Source organism: Arachis stenosperma, chromosome 4 (genome assembly GCF_014773155.1).
Source record: "Arachis stenosperma cultivar V10309 chromosome 4, arast.V10309.gnm1.PFL2, whole genome shotgun sequence".
NCBI lineage: Eukaryota > Viridiplantae > Streptophyta > Magnoliopsida > Fabales > Fabaceae > Arachis > Arachis stenosperma.
In genome coordinates, this window is record NC_080380.1 from 92,602,640 (window position 1) to 92,623,040 (window position 20,401).

A 20,401-nucleotide genomic window follows, 5' to 3' on the forward strand; every position below is an offset into this window, starting at 1 on the left:
CGCCACCTTATAAAGTTCTTGGGCTATAACCTCATGAACTTCTACTTCTTCTCCAATCATGATACTATGGATCATGATGGCCTGGTCTAGAGTAACTTCAGACCGGTTGCTAGTGGGAATGATTGACCGTTGGATAAACTCCAACCATTCCCTAGCCACGGGCTTGAGGTCATGCCTTCTCAGTTGAACCGGCTTCCCTCTTGAATCTCTCTTCCATTGAGCGCCCTCTTCACAAATGTCTATGAGGACTTGGTCCAACCTTTGATCAAAGTTGACCTTTCTAGTGTAAGGGTGTTCATCTCCTTGCATCATGGGCAAGTTGAATGTCAACCTTACATTTTTTGGACTAAAATCTAAGTATTTCCCCCGAACCATTGTAAGCCAATTCTTTGGGTCCGGGTTCACACTTTGATCATGGTTCTTGGTGATCCATGCATTGGCATAGAACTCTTGAACCATTAAGATTCCGACTTGTTGAATGGGGTTGGTAAGAACTTCCCAACCTCTTCTTCGAATATCATGTCGAATCTCCGGATATTCACTCTTTTTGAGTTTGAAAGGGACCTCGGGGATCACCTTCTTCAAGGCCACAACTTCATAGAAGTGGTCTTGATGCACCCTTGAGATGAATCTCTCCATCTCCCATGACTCGGAGGTGGAAGCTTTTTCCTTCCCTTTCCTCTTTCAAGAGGTTTCTCCGGCCTTAGATGCCATAAATGGTTATGGAAAAACAAAAAGCAATGCTTTTACCACACCAAACTTAAAAGGTTTTCTCGTCCTCGAGCAAAAGAAGAAAGAAGAGAGTAGAAGAAGAAGAAATAGAGGAGATGGAGATGGCTTTGTGGTTCGGCCAAAGGGGGAGAAGTAGTGTTTAGGGTGTGTGAAAATGAGGGAGTGAAGATGGGTTTATATATGGGTGGAGAGAGGGGTAGGGTTCGGTTATGGGAGGGTGGGTTTGGGAGGGAAAGTGGTTTAAATTTGAATGGAGAGGTAGGTGAGGTTTTATGAAGGATGGATGTGAGTGGTGAAGAGAAAGATGGGATTTGATAGGTGAAGGGTTTTTGGGGAAGAGGTGTTGAGGTGATTGGTGGATGGGTGAAGAAGAGAGAGAGTGGTGGGGTAGGTAGGGATCCTGTGGGGTCCACAGATCTTGAGGTGTCAAGGAAAAGTCATCCCTGCACCAAGTGGCGAGCAAAATTGCTCTTTGTGCCAATTATGGCGTTAAACGCCAGGCTGGTGCCCATTTCTGGCGTTTAACGCCAACTTCTTGCACTTTCCTGGCGTTTAACGCCAGTCTGGTGCCTCTTTCTGGCGTTAAATGCCCAGAATGGTACCAGACTGGGCGTTAAATGCCCATTTGCTGCCCTTACTGGCGTTTAAACGCCAGCAAGGCCTTCCTCCAGGGTGTGCTGTTTTTCTTTCTATTTTTCATTCTGTTTTTGCTTTTTCAATTGATTTTGTGACTTCCCATGATCATCAACCTACAGAAAACATAAAATAACAAAGGAAAATAGATAAAATATAACATTGGGTTGCCTCCCAACAAGCGCTTCTTTAATGTCAGTAGCTTGACAGAGGGCTCTCATGGAGCTTCACAAATACTCAGAGCAATGTTGGAACCTCCCAACACCAAACTTAGAGTTTGAATGTGGGGGTTCAACACCAAACTTAGAAGTTGGATGTGGCCTCCCAACACCAAACTTAGAGTTTGACTGTGGGTGCTCTGTTTGACTCTGTTTTGAGAGAAGCTCTTCATGCTTCCTCTCCATGGTGACAGAGGGATATCCTTGTGCCTTAAACACAAGGGATTCTTCATTCACTTGAATGATCAATTCTCCTCTGTCCACATCAATCACACCCTTTGTTGTGGCTAGGAAGGTTCTGCCAAGGATGATGGATTCATCCATGCACTTTCCAGTCTCTAGGACTATGAAATCAGCAGGGATGTATTGGTCTTCAATCTTTACCAAAACATCCTCCACAAGTCCATAAGCTTGTTTTCTTGAATTGTCTGCCATCTCTAGTGAGATTATTGCAGCTTGTACCTCAAAGATCCCTAGCTTCTCCATTACAGAGAGAGACATGAGGTTTACACTTGACCCTAAGTCACACAAAGCCTTCTTAAAGGTCATGGTGCCTATGGTACAAGGTATTGAAAACTTCCCAGGATCTTGTCTCTTTTGAGGTAATCTCTACCTAGTCAAGTCATCCAGTTCTTTGGTGAGCAAAGGGGGTTCATCCTCCCAAGTCTCATTACCAAATAACTTGTCATTGAGCTTCATGATTGCTCCAAGTTATTTAGCAACTTGCTCTTCAGTGACATACTCATCCTCTTCAGAGGAAGAATACTCATCAGAGCTCATGAATGGCAGAAGTAAATCCAATGGAATCTCTATGGTCTCAGTGTGAGCCTCAAATGCCCATGGTTCCTCATTGGGGAACTCATTGGAGGCCAGTGGACGTCCATTGAGGTTTTCCTCAGTGGCGTTCACTGCCTCTTCATCCTCTCCAAGTTCGGCCATGTTGATGGCCTTACACTCTCCTTTTGGATTCTCTTCTGTATTGCTTGGAAGAGTACTAGGAGGGAGTTCAGTAATTTTCTTGCTCAGCTGTCCCACTTGTGCCTCCAAATTCCTAACGGAGGACCCTGTTTCAGTCATGAAACTTTGAGTGGTTTTGATTAGATCAGAGACCATGGATGCTAAGTCAGAATGGCTCTGCTTAGAATTCTCTATATGTTGCTGAGAAGATGATGGAAAAGGCTTGTCGTTGCTAAACCTGTTTCTTCCACCATTATTGTTGTTGAAACCTTGTTGGGGTCTCTGTTGATCCTTTCATGAGAGATTTGGATGATTTCTCCATGAAGAATTATAGGTGTTTCCATAGGGTTCTCCCATGTAATTCACCTCTTCCATTGAAGGGTTCTCAGGATCATAAGCTTCTTCTTCAAATGAAGCATCCTTAGTACTGCCTGGTGCAGCTTGCATTCCAGACAGACTTTGAGAAATCAAATTGACTTGCTGAGTCAATATTTTATTCTGAGCCAATATGGCATTTAGAGTATCAATCTCAAGAACTCCTTTCTTCTGATTTGTCCCATTGTTCACAGGATTCCTTTCAGAAGTGTACATGAATTGGTTATTTGCAACCATTTCAATTAGTTCTTGAGCTTCTGTAGGCGTCTTCTTCAGATGAAGAGATCCTCCAGCAGAGCTATCCAAAGACATCTTGGACAGTTCAGACAGACCATCATAGAAAATACCTATGATGCTCCATTCAAAAAGCATGTCAGAAGGACACTTTCTGATCAATTGTTTGTATCTTTCCCAAGTTTCATAGAGGGATTCACCTTCCTTCTGTCTGAAGGTTTGGACTTCCACTCTAAGCTTACTCAATTTTTGAGGTGGAAAGAACTTTGCCAAGAAGGCATTGACTAGCTTTTCCCAAGAGTTCAGGCTTTCTTTAGGTTGTGAGTCCAACCATATTCTAGCTCTGTCTCTTACAGCAAAAGGGAATAACATTAATCTGTAGACCTCAGGGTCAACCCCATTAGTCTTGACAGTATCACAGATTTGCAAGAATTCAGCTAAAAACTGATGAGGATCTTCCAATGGAAGTCCATGGAACTTGCAATTCTGTTGCATTAGAGAAACTAATTGAGGCTTAAGCTCAAAGTTGTTTGCTCCAATGGCAGGGATAGAGATGCTTCTCCCATAGAAGTCGGGAGTAGGTGCAGTAAAGTCACCCAGCACCTTCCTTGCATTGTTGGCATTGTTGTTGTTTTCGGCTGCCATGGGTTCTTCTTCTTTGAAGATTTCTGTTAGGTCCTCTACAAGGAGTTGTGCCTTAGCTTCTCTTAGCTTTCGCTTCAAGGTCCTTTCAGGTTCAGGGTCAGCCTCAACAAAAATGCTTTTGTCTTTGCTCCTGCTCATATGAAAGAGAAAATAACAAGGAAATATGGAATCCTTTATGTCACAGTATAGAGATTCCTTGAGGTGTCAGAGGAAAAGAAAAATAGAAGGAAGAGGTAGAAAATTCAAACTTATCAAGGAAAGATGGAGTTCGAATTGTGCATTAAGGAGGAGTGTTAGTCCATAAATAGAAGGATGTGAGAAGATGTGAAGAAATTTTCGAAAATAAATTAAAAAGATTTTAAAAACATTTTGAAAAACACTAATTGATTTTCGAAAACCAAAAGTGGAAAAGAAATCAAGTGATTTTGAAAAAGATTTTGAAATTAGAAATCAAAAAGATATGATTGAAAACTATTTTGAAAAAGATGTGAGAAAAATGTATGATTGAAAAGATATAGTTTTAAAAAGATATGATTGAGAAGATATGATTTGAAAAACAATTTAAAATGATTTGATTTTAAAATTAATGACTTGGCTAACAAGGAAAGATATGATTCAAACATTAAACCTTTCTCAACAGAAAAGGCAACATACTTGAAATGTTGAATTAAATCATTAATTGTTAGCAAGTATCTTTGAAAATGGAAACAGATTGATTTCGAAAAAGATTTGATTGAAAAGATTTGATTTGAAAAAGATTTGATTTTGAAAACTTAAAAAAAATTTGAATTAAAAACAAAATCTTCCCTCTTGTGCCATCCTGGCGTTAAACGCCCAGAATGGTATACATTCTGGCGTTTAACGCCCAAAACACTACCCTTTTGGGCGTTAAACGCCCAACCAGGCACCCTGGCTGGCGTTTAAACGCCAGTTTGCCTTCCTCACTGGGCGTTTTGAATGCCTAGCTTTTTCTGTATAATTCCTCTGCTGTATGTTCTGAATCTTCAATTCTCTGTATTATTGACTTGAAAAGACACAAAAAAAATTTTTTTTTTGGATTTTTAATAATGAGGAATAATCAAAATGCAACTAAAATTAAATAACAATGCATGCAAGACACCAAACTTAGCAGTTTGTATACTACTGACACTAACAAAATGAGAATGCATATGACAAACAACAAAAATACTCAAGACAAGAGAATTTAAAGATCAGAGCAAGGAAATCATCAAGAACATATTGAAGATCACTTAAGACACATGAATGAATACAAGAAGAACGGAAACATGCAATTGACACCAAACTTAACATGAGACACTAGACTCAACAAGAAACATACAAATTTTTGGTTTTTATGATTTTGTAATTCTTTTGGATTTTTCGAAATTTAAGTGGAAAAGAAAATAAAGATATCAAAATTCTTAATGAGAATTCCAGGAATCATGCAATGTTAGTCTAAAGCTTTAGTCTAAAGAAATTAGACATGGCTAGCCAAGCTTCAGCAGGACATTGCATTCAAGAGCTAAATTGATGAAGATCAATCAGCTTTGGTGATGATAAGAACATCACCTTGAAATACTAGAATTCATTTTTAAGAACTCTGAAAAAAAAATACCTAATCTAAGCAACAAGATGAACCGTCAGTTGTCCATACTCAAAATAATCCCCGGAAACGGCGCCAAAAACTTGGTGCACGAAATTGTGATCATCAACGGCGCCATCAACATGGTACGCTCAATTGTAATCTCAACTCTTTATCACAACTTCGCACAACTAACCAGCAAGTGCACTGGGTCGTCCAAGTAATAAACCTTACGCGAGTAAGGGTCGATCCCACGGAGATTGTTGGTATGAAGCAAGCTTTGGTCATCTTGTAAATCTTAGTCAGGCAGATTCAAATGGTTATGAATGATATATGAATAAAGCATAAAGATAGAGATACTTATGTAATTCATTGGTGAGAATTTCAGATAAGCGTATGGAGGTGCTTTGTCCTTTCCGTCTCTCTGCTTTCCTACTGTCTTCATCCAATCCTTCTTACTCCTTTCCATGGCAAGCTGTATGTTGGGCATCACCGTTGTCAGTGGCTACAGTCCCGTCCTCTCAGTGAAAATGTTCAACGCACCCTGTCACGGCACGGCTAATCATCTGTCGATTCTCAATCAGGTTGGAATAGAATCCATTGATTCTTTTACGTCTGTCACTAACGCCCAGCCTTCAAGAGTTTGAAGCTCGTCACAGTCATTCAATCATTGAATCCTACTCAGAAAACCACAGACAAGGTTTAGACCTTCCGGATTCTCTTGAATGCCGCCATCAATTCTAGCTTATACCACGAAGATTCCGATTAAGGGATCCAAGAGATAAACATTCAAGCCTTGTTTGCTTGTAGAACGGGAGTGGTTGTCAGGCATGCGTTCATAAGTGAGAATGATGATGAGCGTCACATAATCATCACATTCATCAAGTTCTTGAGTGCGAATGAATATCTTGGAATAAGAACAAGCTGAATTGAATAGAAGAACAATAGTAATTGCATTAATACTCGAGGTACAGTAGAGCTCTACACCTTAATCTATGGTGTGTAGAAACTCCACCGTTGAAAATACATAAGAACAAGGTCTAGGCATGGCCGTGAGGCCAGCCTCCCATGATCTAAGAACTAGACGTCCAAAGATGATCTAGAGATCTAAAAATGATCAAAAGATGATCCTCAGATCTAAAGTGATCAAAAGATGAAAATACAATGGTAAAAGGTCCTATTTGTAGAGAACTAGTAGCCTAGGGTTTACAGAAATGAGTAAATGACATAAAAATCTACTTCCGGGCCCACTTGGTGTGTGCTTGGGCTGAGCATTGAACCATTTTCGTGTAGAGACTTTTCTTGGAGTTAAACGCCAGCTTTTGTGGCAGTTTGGGCGTTTAACTCCCATTCTTATGCCAGTTCCGGCGTTTAACGCCAGGCAGTTTTGAGCTGATTTGGAATGCCAGTTTGGGCCATCAAATCTCGGAGAAAGTATGGAGTATTATACATTGCTGGAAAGCCCAGGATGTCTACTTTCCAACGCCGTTGAGAGCGCGCCAATTTGGCTTCTGTAGCTCCAGAAAATCCACTTCGAGTGAAGTGAGGTCAGAATCCAACAGCATCTGCAGTCCTTTTCAGTCTCTGAATCAGATTTTTGCTCAGGTCCCTCAATTTCAGCCAGAAAATACCTGAAATTACAGAAAAACACACAAACTCATAGTAAAGTCCAGAAAATTGAATTTTAACTAAAAATTAATAAAAATATAATAAAAACTAACTAAAACATACTAAAAACATACTAAAAACAATGCCAAAAAGCGTATAAATTATCCGCTCATCAGTCATGCATCCATGTGTGTGCATAGGCCACGCATGCGCGTCGATGCAAATCTTCAAAGCTCCATTCTTTATGCTCCTTCCACTTGTGCATGCTTCCTTCCTCTCTTCTATGCCACTCTTGCCTTATAAACTCTGAAATCACTTAACAAACACATCATGGCATCGAATGGTAATAGAAGAGGATTAAAATATAGCATATTTAAGGTCAAAAAGGCATGTTTTCAACCATGAAGCAAAATTAGGAAGAAGACACAAAACCATGCATTTTATATGAATAAGTGTAAAAGAATGTTGATAAAACCCCCCAAATTCTACACAAGATATACCTTAAAATTGGGGTTTATCAACCTTCCACACTTAAACCAAGCATGTCCTCGTGCTAAAAGAAATAAAAAGACCAAAGAATAATAGGAGAGTGAGGTTTATGCAATGCAATTCACCTACATGAATGCAACTAATCTGAATGCTTCTATCTACTTGGTCAAGAGTGAATCAACTTCCAAGAACATATATGAGCACATAAGGCCAAAATTACAAGATAATTCAAGAACTCTAGCAATTCAAACATCAAAGTGGAGTCTGCATAACTTGCATGAAGAAAGCTTGTGAAAGCTGGGAATAAGGAGTTGAGCATCAAACCCTCACCGGAAGTGTATCCGCTCTAGTCGCTCTAGTGTGTAGAGTTGACCACTCAATTCTCCTCTAATCATGCTTTACAAGATTTGTTTTTCATCTAACAATAAAAAATTATCCAATTCATGCATACATATATCATGAGGTCTTTCCATAGGTTGTAATAGGGCTAGGGTCAAGGTAGGATGCTTGTGGTCAAGTGAGCTTGAAATTTGAATTTTTGATTAACATAAGCTCTCACCTAGCCTATGACAACCTATACAATTCTAATACAATACCTAGCTACCCATGATTCCCACTTTTTCACACACTCATGCTTCCTCTTTTGATCACTACACATATGCATTGATTTTTATTGAACTTTACTTTGGGGTCTTTTGTCCCCTTTTTATTGCTTTTCTTTTTCTATATATTCTTGTCTCTTTTTCTATTTTTTTTCTTTTTATTTTTCTTTAGATATATGTTTTTTTCTTTATTCTGTATTTTTTTCTTTTTGCAAAAAATATATACAAAAGTATCAATGCATATGGTTTAAACATAATTCATACATGAGTATGTACCCAATTTCCAATGGTTTCAATGAAAAATTCCAAACACACTTTTTCCTCAACCAATGTCCCAGGTTTCCCCACACTTGAATGATACACACACTCACTAGCTTAAGCTAATCAAAGATCCAAATAAAGGACATTTATTATTTTTCACTTAAAGGCTTGTAATGTGCTAAAATTAAGAACAAGAGGGGATTAAAATAAGCTAAAAATTGGCTAACAATGGTTGATAAATGGTAGGCTATTTGGGTATGTGAGCTAAATAAAATGATGGCCTCAATCATATAAATGCATGTATACATGGAATAATGGATATAAAGAATCAAACAAATCAAATATTACAATCATAGAAAGAGAATAATCACACACAAGAAGGAAAATAGTGGTTATATGATGTAACCACGCAATTAGGCTCAAAACTCACTGGCTTGTGTGTTCTTAGCTCAAAAACCATGTTCCAAAATACATTCTTCAATCAAGTTTGACATAAAAAAATTTTCCAAATTGGTAGGGTGCCCTGAAAACAATTCATTGGAGAAGAAGTCACCACCCTAACCAAATAGTCATAACAAGAAGTGAACCAAAACAGAAACTAGCCATGCAAATTATCCTAATTAACAAAAGAAGAATCAAAATTATGGGTGTTGAAAAGAAAAGGGTTGTTACCTACAGAAGTCGGTAAACGACCTCCCCACACTTTAGAAGTTTACACGGTCCTCCGTGCCATTGGTAATGCGCAAAGTGGGATTGGGGTCACCATTTCCACCATCCATCCCTTTAGTGTTCGAATTGCTTTGGTTTGAAGTGGATGTGGAAATGTCCGGCTCCACCATAGGCGGGTTAACAAAGCCCTAGAGCTTCTTCATGTAAGCGAATCAGCGTTGGTTCCACCGCTCATATCGGTCCACCTTTTCAGTGAGCTCAAGAAGCAGTTGGCGGGTTGATTTCTATGATGCTGATGACGTGGTAGGAGTGTCAGAAAGACGAGTTATGTCAAGGCTTGTGGTGTCCGTAGGAGGCCGAAGATATTTTCTGCTCGGGACGATGTCGCCCTTTGCTGGAATCATTGCTTTCATGTCATTAGCCTCGTGAGGGACACCAGTAGCAGCAACCAAATCTGATACCAAGGTAGAAAATGGGAGATTACCTTTAACATGGACCCGACCCATCGCTTGTCAAATGAAGAGATGGATGTTGACTTGCCTCTCCATGAGTATGCACCAGACAAGGAGGGCTTAGTCCACCGTGATGGAAGACTCATGAGTGCTTGGAAGCACGTAGTGTGACAAGATTTGTGCCCATGCTCGAGCTTCTACAGTAAGCGTGCGTGCGTCAATGCACTTAGGCCGGAGCCTGAGTCTCCCTTGGGTCTAATGGGATTCTGGTTCAGCGATGACCCTAATGATAAAATCCCAATCAAAACCAAAATCATTGCGCTGACGTAGGACCTCTTGGTAACCATCTATCCCATCCGCCACTGGCAAGACCTTAAGTATCCCTTGAATGGCTTCTTTCGAAATGGGGACTTGCTTCCGGCGCACAAAAACTAATTCGAGAGAAGATGAGTGGTAGTTGGAGTAGAACTCTACCACCCAAGAAAGATTGGCTTCCCGCGGTCTTCTCATGAGAAATTTCCATTGTCGCCGCTCAATGCGGGGCAACACAAACTGAAAAATGTGCTCTGGAGGGGCAAGGATGCGTTCAGAATGATAATTTTTTTCAACCGTAGCGAGGAACATGAGCTCACAATAACGGTTAGAAAACCTTGTGGGGTTTTTCGCAGGTTTGCCCTTCTCTTGTTCATCAATATGAGTGATGCTTTTCGCCCGTTTGGAGAGGGACTTAGCTTGTGGTGCATGATTTGCCTTGGTGGTTGACCTTTGAGGTGCCCTTTTTGTGGGCAGGTTTCTCGATGCCTTTTTCTTGTCCTTTTTTGTGGCCATCATGAGAAAGGAAGGAAAAGAGAGAACATTAAACTCAAAGAGATAACAGTTAGAGAATAACATGCAAGTGAGAAATAATGCTACAAAGGAATAAAGTGTCTTGAAGATATGACAGCTGCATCATGTGAACAAGACAACAACATGATCATGGGGCATATTACTAGCATGGGATACAGGAGTAAGAGAGGCATGCAAGTATAAGGCATGAGAAGAATAAGCTCAAGCATCACAAACAACACAAAGTAACATATGCAAGAAGGATAATAAGCACAAGAAAATCATGCACCTAGTCTAACTCCAAGACAATGAACCATGCAATGGAATAAAGTGGAGTTAGAGAAAGTGGGATCACAAATCTTGCAATATGTTATAAGGAAGCAAGTCATAGGTAATGAGCATAAGAATGGTAAATATGAAGCATAATAGGCCCAATGCACATAAAGAAAAAACAAGTGTATGAGAAAGAAGCACTAAGTTAAAAGCATAATGCCAAATATGAACCAAGAACTCAATGGTGCTTTTCAACAAACACATGGTGCGCATCACCCAAATACCAAGCAAGTTAGGAAAAATTCAAAATGTAATATCCCAAAATGTCATACCAACATCAAAACAACAACACATAATCACAAAGGAGTTAAGAAATAACAAAACACCCAATCAATGCAAGAGATAAAAACAGAAATAAAAGAGAAGGGAAAGGATAAAAACCTTAAGAAGAGGAACAAGGCAAAGTAGAGTACAAGTGAAGATAGGAAAAGAGGAAGGAGGAAGAGAGAGGAGAGAGAGAGTGTAGGACCGTTGGAGGTGGTGGTCGCCAGTGGTAGTGGGCGGAGGTAAGATGAAAGAAGAAAGGAAGAAGGAATGGAAGAAGGAAGTTAAAGAAAGAAATCAAAACAGAGCGCGCAGCATATCAGTTGCGTTGGGCACGCGACGCATGCGCGCCGTCCACACGTACGCGTGGATGGCTGATGAGCGGATAATTTATACGCTTTTTGGCATTGTTTTTATATAGTTTTTAGTATGTTTTAATTACTTTTTAGTATATTTTTAGTAGTTTTTAAGCAAAATTCACATTTCTGGACTTTACTATGAGTTTGTGTGTTTTTCTGTGATTTCAAGTATTTTCTGGTTGAAATTGAGGGACCTGAGCAAAAATCTAATTCATAGGCTGACAAAGGACTGCTGATGCTGTTGGATTCTGACCTCCTTGCACTCGAAATAGAATTTTTGCAGATACAGAAATCCAAATGGCGCGCTTTCAACTGCGTTGGAAAGTAGACATCCAGGGCTTTCCATCAATATATAATAGTTCATACTTTGCCCGAGTTTAGATGACACAAACTGGCGTTTAACGCCAGCTTTTTGCCCTATTCTGGCATTAAGCAGAGTTAAACGCCAGAAACAAGTTACAAACTGGTGTTCACCTCCAAGGAAGACCTCTACACGTGAAAGCTTCAATGCTCAGCCCAAGCACACACCAAGTGGGCCCAGAAGTGGATTTCTGCATCATTTACTCATTACTGTACCCCTAGTAACTAGTCTAGTATAAATAGGACTTTTTACTATTGTATTTTCATCTTGGTATCTATCTTTGATCAGTTTATGCAATCTTAGACATTGGGAGCTGGCCTCACGGCCATGCCTGGACCTTCATCACTTATGTATTTTCAACGGTGGAATTTTTACACACCATAGATTAAGGGTGTGGAGCTCTGCTGTTCCTCGAGTATTAATGCAATTACTACTGTTTTCTATTCAATTCATGCTTATTCTCATTCTAAGATATTCATTCGCACTTCAACCTGATGAATGTGATGATCCGTGACACTCATCACTATTCTCACTTATGAACGCGTGCCTGACAAACACTTCTGTTCTACTTGCAAAAGCTAGAGTGTGTATCTCTTGGATTCCTGGTCCACAACGCGAGGTTGCCTCTCCTAACAACAGTGCCTTCCATTCTGTGAGATCAGAGTCTTCGTGGTATAAGCTAGAATCCATTGACAGCATTCTTGAGATCCAGAAAGTCTAAACCACCTTCCCTTTTTTCAAAAATCTTTTTATTTAACTAACTGTTTTAAATTCTAATTTTAATTTTATTTCTTCTCTTAATTTTCGAATTTTAACTAATAATTAAAATAAAAACAAAAATATTTTTCTTCTCTTTTAGTTAATATTCGAATTCCCTCTCTCTCTCATCTTTTTCTATTTATTTATTCATTTACTAACACTTCTCTTCATCTCAAAATTTGATCCCTCTCTTCTCCTCTGTGTTCGAATTTTTCTCTTCTCCTTCTTCTATTCTTTTCTTCTTCTACTCACATAAAGGAATCTCTATACTGTGACATAGAGGATTCCTCTTCTTTTCTGTTATCTTCTTTTTCATATGAGTAGGAGTAAGGACAAGACATTCTTGTCGAAGCAGATCCTGAACCTGAAAGGACTCTGAAGAGGAAGTTAAGAGCAGTTAAAACACAACACTCTAAAAAGGACTTTACTGAAATTTTTGAAAAAAAAGTAGAGATGGCCAAACCCAATAACAATGGTGGAGGTGCAAAGAAGATGCTTGGTGACTTTACTGCACCAAATTCTAACTTACATGGAAGAAGCATCTCAATCCCTGCCATTGAAGCAAACAATTTTGAGCTAAAGCCTCAATTAGTTTCTCTGATGCAACAAAATTGCAAGTTTTATGGACTTCCATCAGAAGACCCTTTTTAGTTCTTAACTAAATTCTTGCAGATCTGTGATACTATTAAGACCAATGGGGTTGATTCTGAGGTCTACAGGCTTATGCTTTTCCCTTTTGCTGTAAGAAACAGAGCTAGAGTATGGTTGGACTCTCAACCTAAAGATAGCCTAAACTCTTGGGATAAGCTGGTCACGGCTTTCTTAGCCAAGTTCTCTCCTCCTCAAAAGCTGAGTAAGCTTAGAATGGATGTTCAAACCTTCAGACAAAAAGAAGGTGAATCCCTCTATGAAGCTTGGGAGAGATACAAGTAACTGACCAAAAAGTGTCCTTCTGACATGCTTTCAGAATGGACCATCCTGGATATATTCTATGATGGTCTGTCTGAATTGTCTAAGATGTCATTGGACCATTCTGCAGGTGAATCTATTCACCTGAAGAAAATGCCTGCAGAAGCTCAGGAACTCATTGACATGGTTGCAAATAACCAGTTCATGTATACTTCTGAAAGGAATCCTGTGAGTAATGGGACGCCTCAGAGGAAGGGAGTTCTTGAAATTGATGCTCTGAATGCCATATTGGCTCAGAACAAAATGTTTACTCAACAAGTCAACATGATTTCTCAGAGTCTGAATGGATTGCAAAATGCATCCAACAGTACTAAAGAGGCATCTTCTGAAGAAGAAGCCTATGATCCTGAAACCCTGCAATAGCAGAGGTGAATTACATGGGTGAAACCTATAGAAGCACCTATAATCCCTCGTGGAGAAATCATCCAAATTTCTCTTGGAAGGATCAACAAAAGCCTCAACAAGGCTTTAATAATGGTGGAAGAAACAGGTTTAGCAATAGCGAGCCTTTTCTATCATCCTCTCAGCAACAGACAGAGAATTCTGAGCAGAGTCCCTATAGCTTAGCAAACATAGTCTCTGATATATCTAAGGCCATTCTAAGTTTCATGAATGAAAGAAGGTCCTCCATTAGAAATTTAGAGGCACAAGTGGGCCAATTGAGTAAAAGAGTCACTGAAACTCCTCCTAGTACCACTACAAGAAAAACACCCATTCAGGTACACTTGAAAAGTGTAGCCAAAAGTGAAAAAAATTATGCCTTAGGCTACGGCTACGCTTTTTGGGCTACAGCTACGCTTTTTGGAGTGATTCCTATTCGGCCGTTGCCTATTCTCAAAGGCTACGTTTTTCTGCACCAAGGGCTACGCTTTTGACTTTTGAGAATAGGATACGCTTTTCAAGTGATGCTGTCCAGGACTAAAGGCTACGCTTTTTAACTTTCATTTTTCTAGAATAGGCTACGCTTTTTAACACTACTGCATCCCTTGTAAAGCGTAGCCATATTGTATACCATAGCTACTTTTTATAAGCGTAGCCTTAGGTCCCTCTTTTTTTTTGTATACTATAGCTACTCTATATAAGTGTAGCCTTAGGTCCCTCATTGTTTTTTTTATTTTATATATATATATATATATAAAATTCTAATAATTTTTTGTACAACATAATATTTAATAATATGATTATATATATAATTATGTATTTTTAATTAAATAAATTAAATATTATAAAATAAAAATAAATACACAATTATATTAAACTAAAAAATATTCTAACAAAAGACAGCAAATACATTCTAAAGATTCACAAGCACTATAATGTTACAATATATTAGTACATAAAACAATGGATCCAACTATCCAATTGAACAATCACTCAACAATAGAGTAAAAAAAATGAAACATGTCTAAACTACTACTTTCCACGTATCAATGAATATAAAGAGGATTACAAATTATTGTTGTATTTTGATATACTGGATTCGCACAATGCTTGCTCAATTATTTCAGGATATCTCGAATCTTTCTTGGCGGTACTTTTATTTGATGCTACTGCAGCCATCTGTCAAAAGAATCACTAGTTGAGTTCTACAAAAACAATATCAGAAAAGTTAGTTTAGTTCATACCTCTTCAGATCGCGCTATCATGCTTGGAGGACTAACAGCTAAATAAGCATAAGCCATTAAGTCCAATGGCCAACTAGTAATCTGTATTGAAAAACATTGAGATCTGACCAAAAATAGAACAAAATAAGTTGGTAACAATTAAAGTTAAGAGTATTCATCGGAATGATATCTTAAAGGCATATCAGATAATATAAAGTCATCAAGAGAGAGTAAGAAACGAAAGGTTATGGGCTTATAGCCATTATGAAAACAGAAGCTATATCAGTAAATAAATAAAATTCTAAAAAATAACGAATTTACTTAAAAAAATGGTAGTACATTTAGTTATTTTTCATTAGTGTTCCATAGTTCAAAAATGGAACTTGTTTGGAACTTGTTTGCTTTGTGCTAACTTTATCCTAGATAACAAATTCTAATTTTTCAATCTATGTTTACCTGCTCACCTGGTTGACATAGCCGATCTGTAGTAAAGACAATTCCCTTTGATAAATTATCATAATCCAAAAAGGTATCCACCTAAACCAGTGAAAAGAAACTGGAGTTAGAAAATTTCATTGGCAAAATCATAATAAGGAAATTTCTTTGGAATAGACCGTACATACTCCTAATATTATAAACCATACCCTCAAAACAGTTAAACAGAGCAGGTAGAACAACCCTCAATACTAAACCACCAAGCAACCCCATTTATTAGGATGACCAACCAAAAGACATATCCAAGCTAACACTTGTGCATTTTAAGTAATTCAGAAAAAAGGGAAAAAAGCCACACACATACACACACATATCCTTCAGAAGACCAGAAAATCAGAACCCAGATTTCATAACCATAATAAAAAAACTATATGAGAATTATATGGGAGCATAACAGCAATAAAAAATGTCTATGTATAGATTCTGTTTACCCTGGTTGATTGGCTTGTTTCTGAAATGCTACATATATCTCAGTTAATAAAACATATCACGTTCTAAATAATCATCACCCTAATCAAAAGAAAGTACAGACCTCAATGAGAAAATAAAGATAGGTACCTAATGGTAACTTCATCCCAGCCTTAGTGATTTCATAAGGGATAGTAGATGGATTTTTTGTTACAAACAATTGCCGAGGAACTCCAACCTTGCCTAAAATCAAAAGCCACTCACACACACACACATATCCTTCGGAATCAAAAGTGATCAGAAGCACTAATAAAAATTAAATAAGCAAGAGTAATCAAAAGCACTAATAATATGCTTTATAATAAAAAATAATATGCATAATAAACTAAATCACTAATGAAACCAGCAAGAGTGATCAGAAGCATTAATGAAGCAGAGCAGTTTTTTAAGTTAGAATATTGAATTTAAAAATACCATGTTAAAAAGACTACTCTAACCACCACATTTAGAATGAATTAGCTCAAGAAAGTATCCTGAAACGACTAAAACGGATCATCAAGGGACACCACATTTAGTATGTAATTTCTCATTGTGTAACTGAATGCCTTCCTTTATTTAAACCTAGGAATTCTAATGATGCGCCATCTTCCAATCTAATTGGTTATTACAATAGTTGACAAATTACAATGAGCCACGAAAATACTGCAGCATATATAATCCACATGAAACAAAAATAATTAACATGAAATCAGTAAACTACTCTAGACAAATGAATAATAGTCCCTATTAGTACTTGATTTTTGTTTATTAGAACATTACCATTTACCACTACAAAGTAAACTGTACTGATTAAGAAAGCAACAATCATTCACATACAGATCCAAGAATCATGCAGCTGACTGGTCAATAAGCATACTCAATGGAAAGGTTTCTGCCATTTAATCACCAAATACAACTAAAATCAATATCTAACTATTCTAACCCTTACCTCTTTGTTGATCAAATACACAAGAATTGTCCCTGTTTTTCTCTTGAGCCCAAACCTTAACCGTTCCAAGAACCAGAATTTCGGTTACATTTCACAAGGCCATTCGACCAAATTAAACACAGAGGAGAGAAAATCACTCACCTCTCTTTGCTTGTGGTGATAGTTGTGTTAACAGAAATTGAATAAACTGAAAAAAATGGAGCAAGAGAATTATCAGAATTTTGAATTAGAGGAGAAAAGAAAGAAGATGAAGTCGCTGTCCTCACCTAGCAAAGAAACTCAAAGAACAGTTGGGTGAGTGGAACGCAACTCCCTCTTAAGCTTCAGTCAGCTCCCTCCTTGGCCATCATTCTCTTTATCTTGGTGCTATGGTTGATGAAGAGCCAAAAACTTGAAGAACACTCTTGTTTTTGCTCCCTGGTGCTTTGGCTATTCCTCTGTTCCTTGCCCTCTCTCTACTGTCTGTGAATTCATAAGCGAGACAGACAGAGATAGATAGAGAATGGCCCTCCATTCCTCCTCTGATTTCTGAACGTGAAATCTTGTTGACCCTGCCATTCAATATTCAATATTAGGGCAATCACTTGATAAACTTTGACTTCACTAGTTCACTAGTTCACCATCTACACCCACATTTAGATCCTTCTGCAACTCACCTGATTAGTACGACCATTGCTATACTTATGAACAATACTTATCTTCAAGAAATGGAAAAGAGCTGCAATAGGGGACTGAACCGACCACTTAGAATTTAGAAACATGCAAGATTACAGCTCTTGAATCAAATTCCTTCCTATCAAGTTCTACAAGATTACAGCTCTTGAGTCAGAAAGACTTTAGCCAAAACAAGCAAAAAGAATAAATAAAAGCACTCCTCAGAATCCTGAAAATAATTGATTAACATATAGTCACATATAAAGAGAGAAGGAGGTAACTTCAATACTTCATCCTAATCCTTTTTACAAAATCCAAAGTATAACTAATCCATTACAAGCACCAAGCTCATTTGTATTAGGGCAAAACAAAAACCATTCTTATTGCTTAGTTAGCAACAAAAAACTTTATGTTTGTCCATATATATTTTCTAATAATAATGTTCCACATTTCCACTATATGTGCCTAATAAGAAAATTCCACATTACTGTTGAGTTAAGTATTTATATTTAATACATAATATATGTCAAAATAGTTTAACATAAATAATCCAAAACAACTACCCTAATACTAATGATTGTCATGCATCTAAAATGATTGTCATGCATATTGAAATCTGAGAAAAGCTGTTAGATTGAAATCTACTGGAAATAAGCGTGCAAAGCCTTCCAAACTTGAGGACAAGGATCATGCAAATAATTCAAAGGACAAGGACCATGCAGATAATTCAGAGAACAGTGCTACTGTTTCATCAAATGAAGATGCAAATCAAATTTTGAAAGATATGTCATCTGCAGAGCAAAGTGATCTATTTGCTATTGTTACATTTAAACTTGAAAATTTTGTTCCGAGTCGGCACCCACCAGGAAAGCAATATGATACAATTCATTGGTGAGTTGCTGCCAACTTATTCATTGAGAAAACAGAAACGGAAGCTGAAAACAGAGAAGGAGAAGCCAACTTATTCATTGAGAAATCACAGAAACAAAAACTTATTAACGCTGCATTTGGATTCAGTCTCAGAAACAAACCCTAAAATACCACAAATCTTCATCAACAATAGCATGCATGTTATCAAATTACAGTTCACAAACCCATATTTCACAGATTAAAACCCCCAAATTAAAACCCCTAAAATAGGAACCCTAAGCCTCTGATCAATTTCAGAAGCAAATAGAAATCAATACATACCTATTCAATGATGTGAGCACAGCGAAGATGAGAAGCACGGAGATGACGATGGCGAGAGCGGCGCAGCAACGATGGTGAGAGCGGCTCAGCGACGATGGTGAGGGTGGCACAACGACGATCAGTGCAAGCGATGGCGAAGAGGAGTGTCAGTCAGTAGTGGGGAGTGGGGGGTGAGTGGGGAGTGGGAGGCGACGACGGTTAATGGCGAGAGTTACAGGGTTTCTTCTTATAGGGCAATGATGGCGAGGGCTTCTACTTCGCGATGAAGGTGATGAAGGTGATGAGTGAGCTTTCAGGAAAAAATGAGACTGAGGGTTTAGGAAAGAGGACGAAGGTGATTGAGTGACATTTGGAGGGAATTGAATCACAAAAATTTTACTAAGTGTGATGAGTTTGCTTTCAGGAAAGAGGAAAAAATTTCACTAAGTGTCAAATTTTTTACTCTAGATACATTAGGCATCGCTTTTTAAGTGCACCCAAAACTTAAAAAATAGGCTACCCTTTAAAAGCATCTCCTTTGATACGAAAAGTGAAACTATAGATATCAACCTACGGCTACGCTTTATAAGTGATTTCTATAATACCTAAGGCTACGCTTTTTAAATGATGCCGTATTTGTGTATCCTTTTCTCTTATAAAAACGCAACACAGAGAAAAGCGTAGCCTATTCTATGAATAGGCTATGCTTTTCAAATGTAGCTTAAAAAAATGAGGCTGAATGGGTATTTTTCTTGTAGTGTACTCTCCCAAGCAATACAGAAGGGAACCCAAAAAGAGAGTGCAAGGCCATAACCTTACTTGGTGTGGCCGAATGCACAGAGGAGGAGGAGGACGTGAATCCCAGTAAGGAAGACCTCTTGGGACATCCTCTGGACAAAAAGGAGTTTCCAATTGAAGAATCTAAGGAATCTGAGGCTCACCTAGAGACCATAGAGATTTATTGAGCCTCCTTTTACCTTTCATGAGCTCTGATGACTATTCATCTTTTGAAGAAGATGAAGACATTGTTGAAGGGCAAGTTGCCCAGTATTTAGGAGCAATCATGAAGCTAAATGCCAAGCTATTTCGTAATAAGACTTGGGAGGATGAGGCTCCATTACTCATTAATGAACTGAATACCTTGGTTCAGCATACTTTACCTTAAAAGAAATAGGATCCTGGTAAATTCCTAATTCCCTATACCATAGGCACCATGACCTTTGAGAAGGCTCTGTGTGACCTGGGGTCAGTCATAAACTTAATGCCACTCTCTGTAATGGAGAAACTGGGAATCTTTGAGGTACTGGCTGCCATATTTTCATTAGAGATGGCAGACAAATCCATGAAAAAGGCTTATGAACAGGTAGAGGACGTGCTAGTAAAGGTCAAAGGCCTTTACATCCCTGCTGATTTCATAATCCTAGACACTGGGAAGGATGAGGATGAATCCATCATCCTTGGAAGTCCCTTCCAAGCCACAACAAAAGCTATAATTGATGTGGACAGAGGAGAGTTGGCCCTTCAACTGAATGAGGACTACCTTGTATTTAAAACTCAAGGATCTCCCTCTATAACCATGGAGAGGAAGCAAGAAAAGCTTCTCTTACTGCAGAGTCAACCAAAGCCCCCACAGTCAAACTCTAAGTTTGGTGTTGGGAGGCCACAACCAAACTCTAAGTTTGGTGTTGAACCCCCACATTCAAACTCTAAGTTTGGTGTTGGGAGGTTCCAACAATGCTCTAAACATCTGGAGGT

The 20,401-nt window shown here is 38.4% G+C and overlaps 1 long non-coding RNA gene and 1 other non-coding gene across 2 annotated transcripts; both read right to left on the reverse strand.

Moving 5' to 3' along the window:
- Positions 1 to 13,213: 13,213 nt before the first annotated feature.
- On the reverse strand, positions 13,214 to 13,321 carry LOC130978512 (small nucleolar RNA R71). Its single transcript, XR_009086139.1, has one exon. It is a non-coding gene; the product is annotated as a small nucleolar RNA R71 (small nucleolar RNA).
- Positions 13,322 to 15,408: 2,087 nt separating this feature from the next.
- On the reverse strand, positions 15,409 to 16,979 carry LOC130973316 (uncharacterized). Its single transcript, XR_009084110.1, has 4 exons — positions 16,964 to 16,979; positions 16,823 to 16,877; positions 15,985 to 16,077; positions 15,409 to 15,468 (listed from the first exon to the last, which is right to left on the reverse strand). It is a non-coding gene; the product is annotated as an uncharacterized LOC130973316 (long non-coding RNA).
- Between the last annotated feature and the right edge of the window lie 3,422 nt (positions 16,980 to 20,401).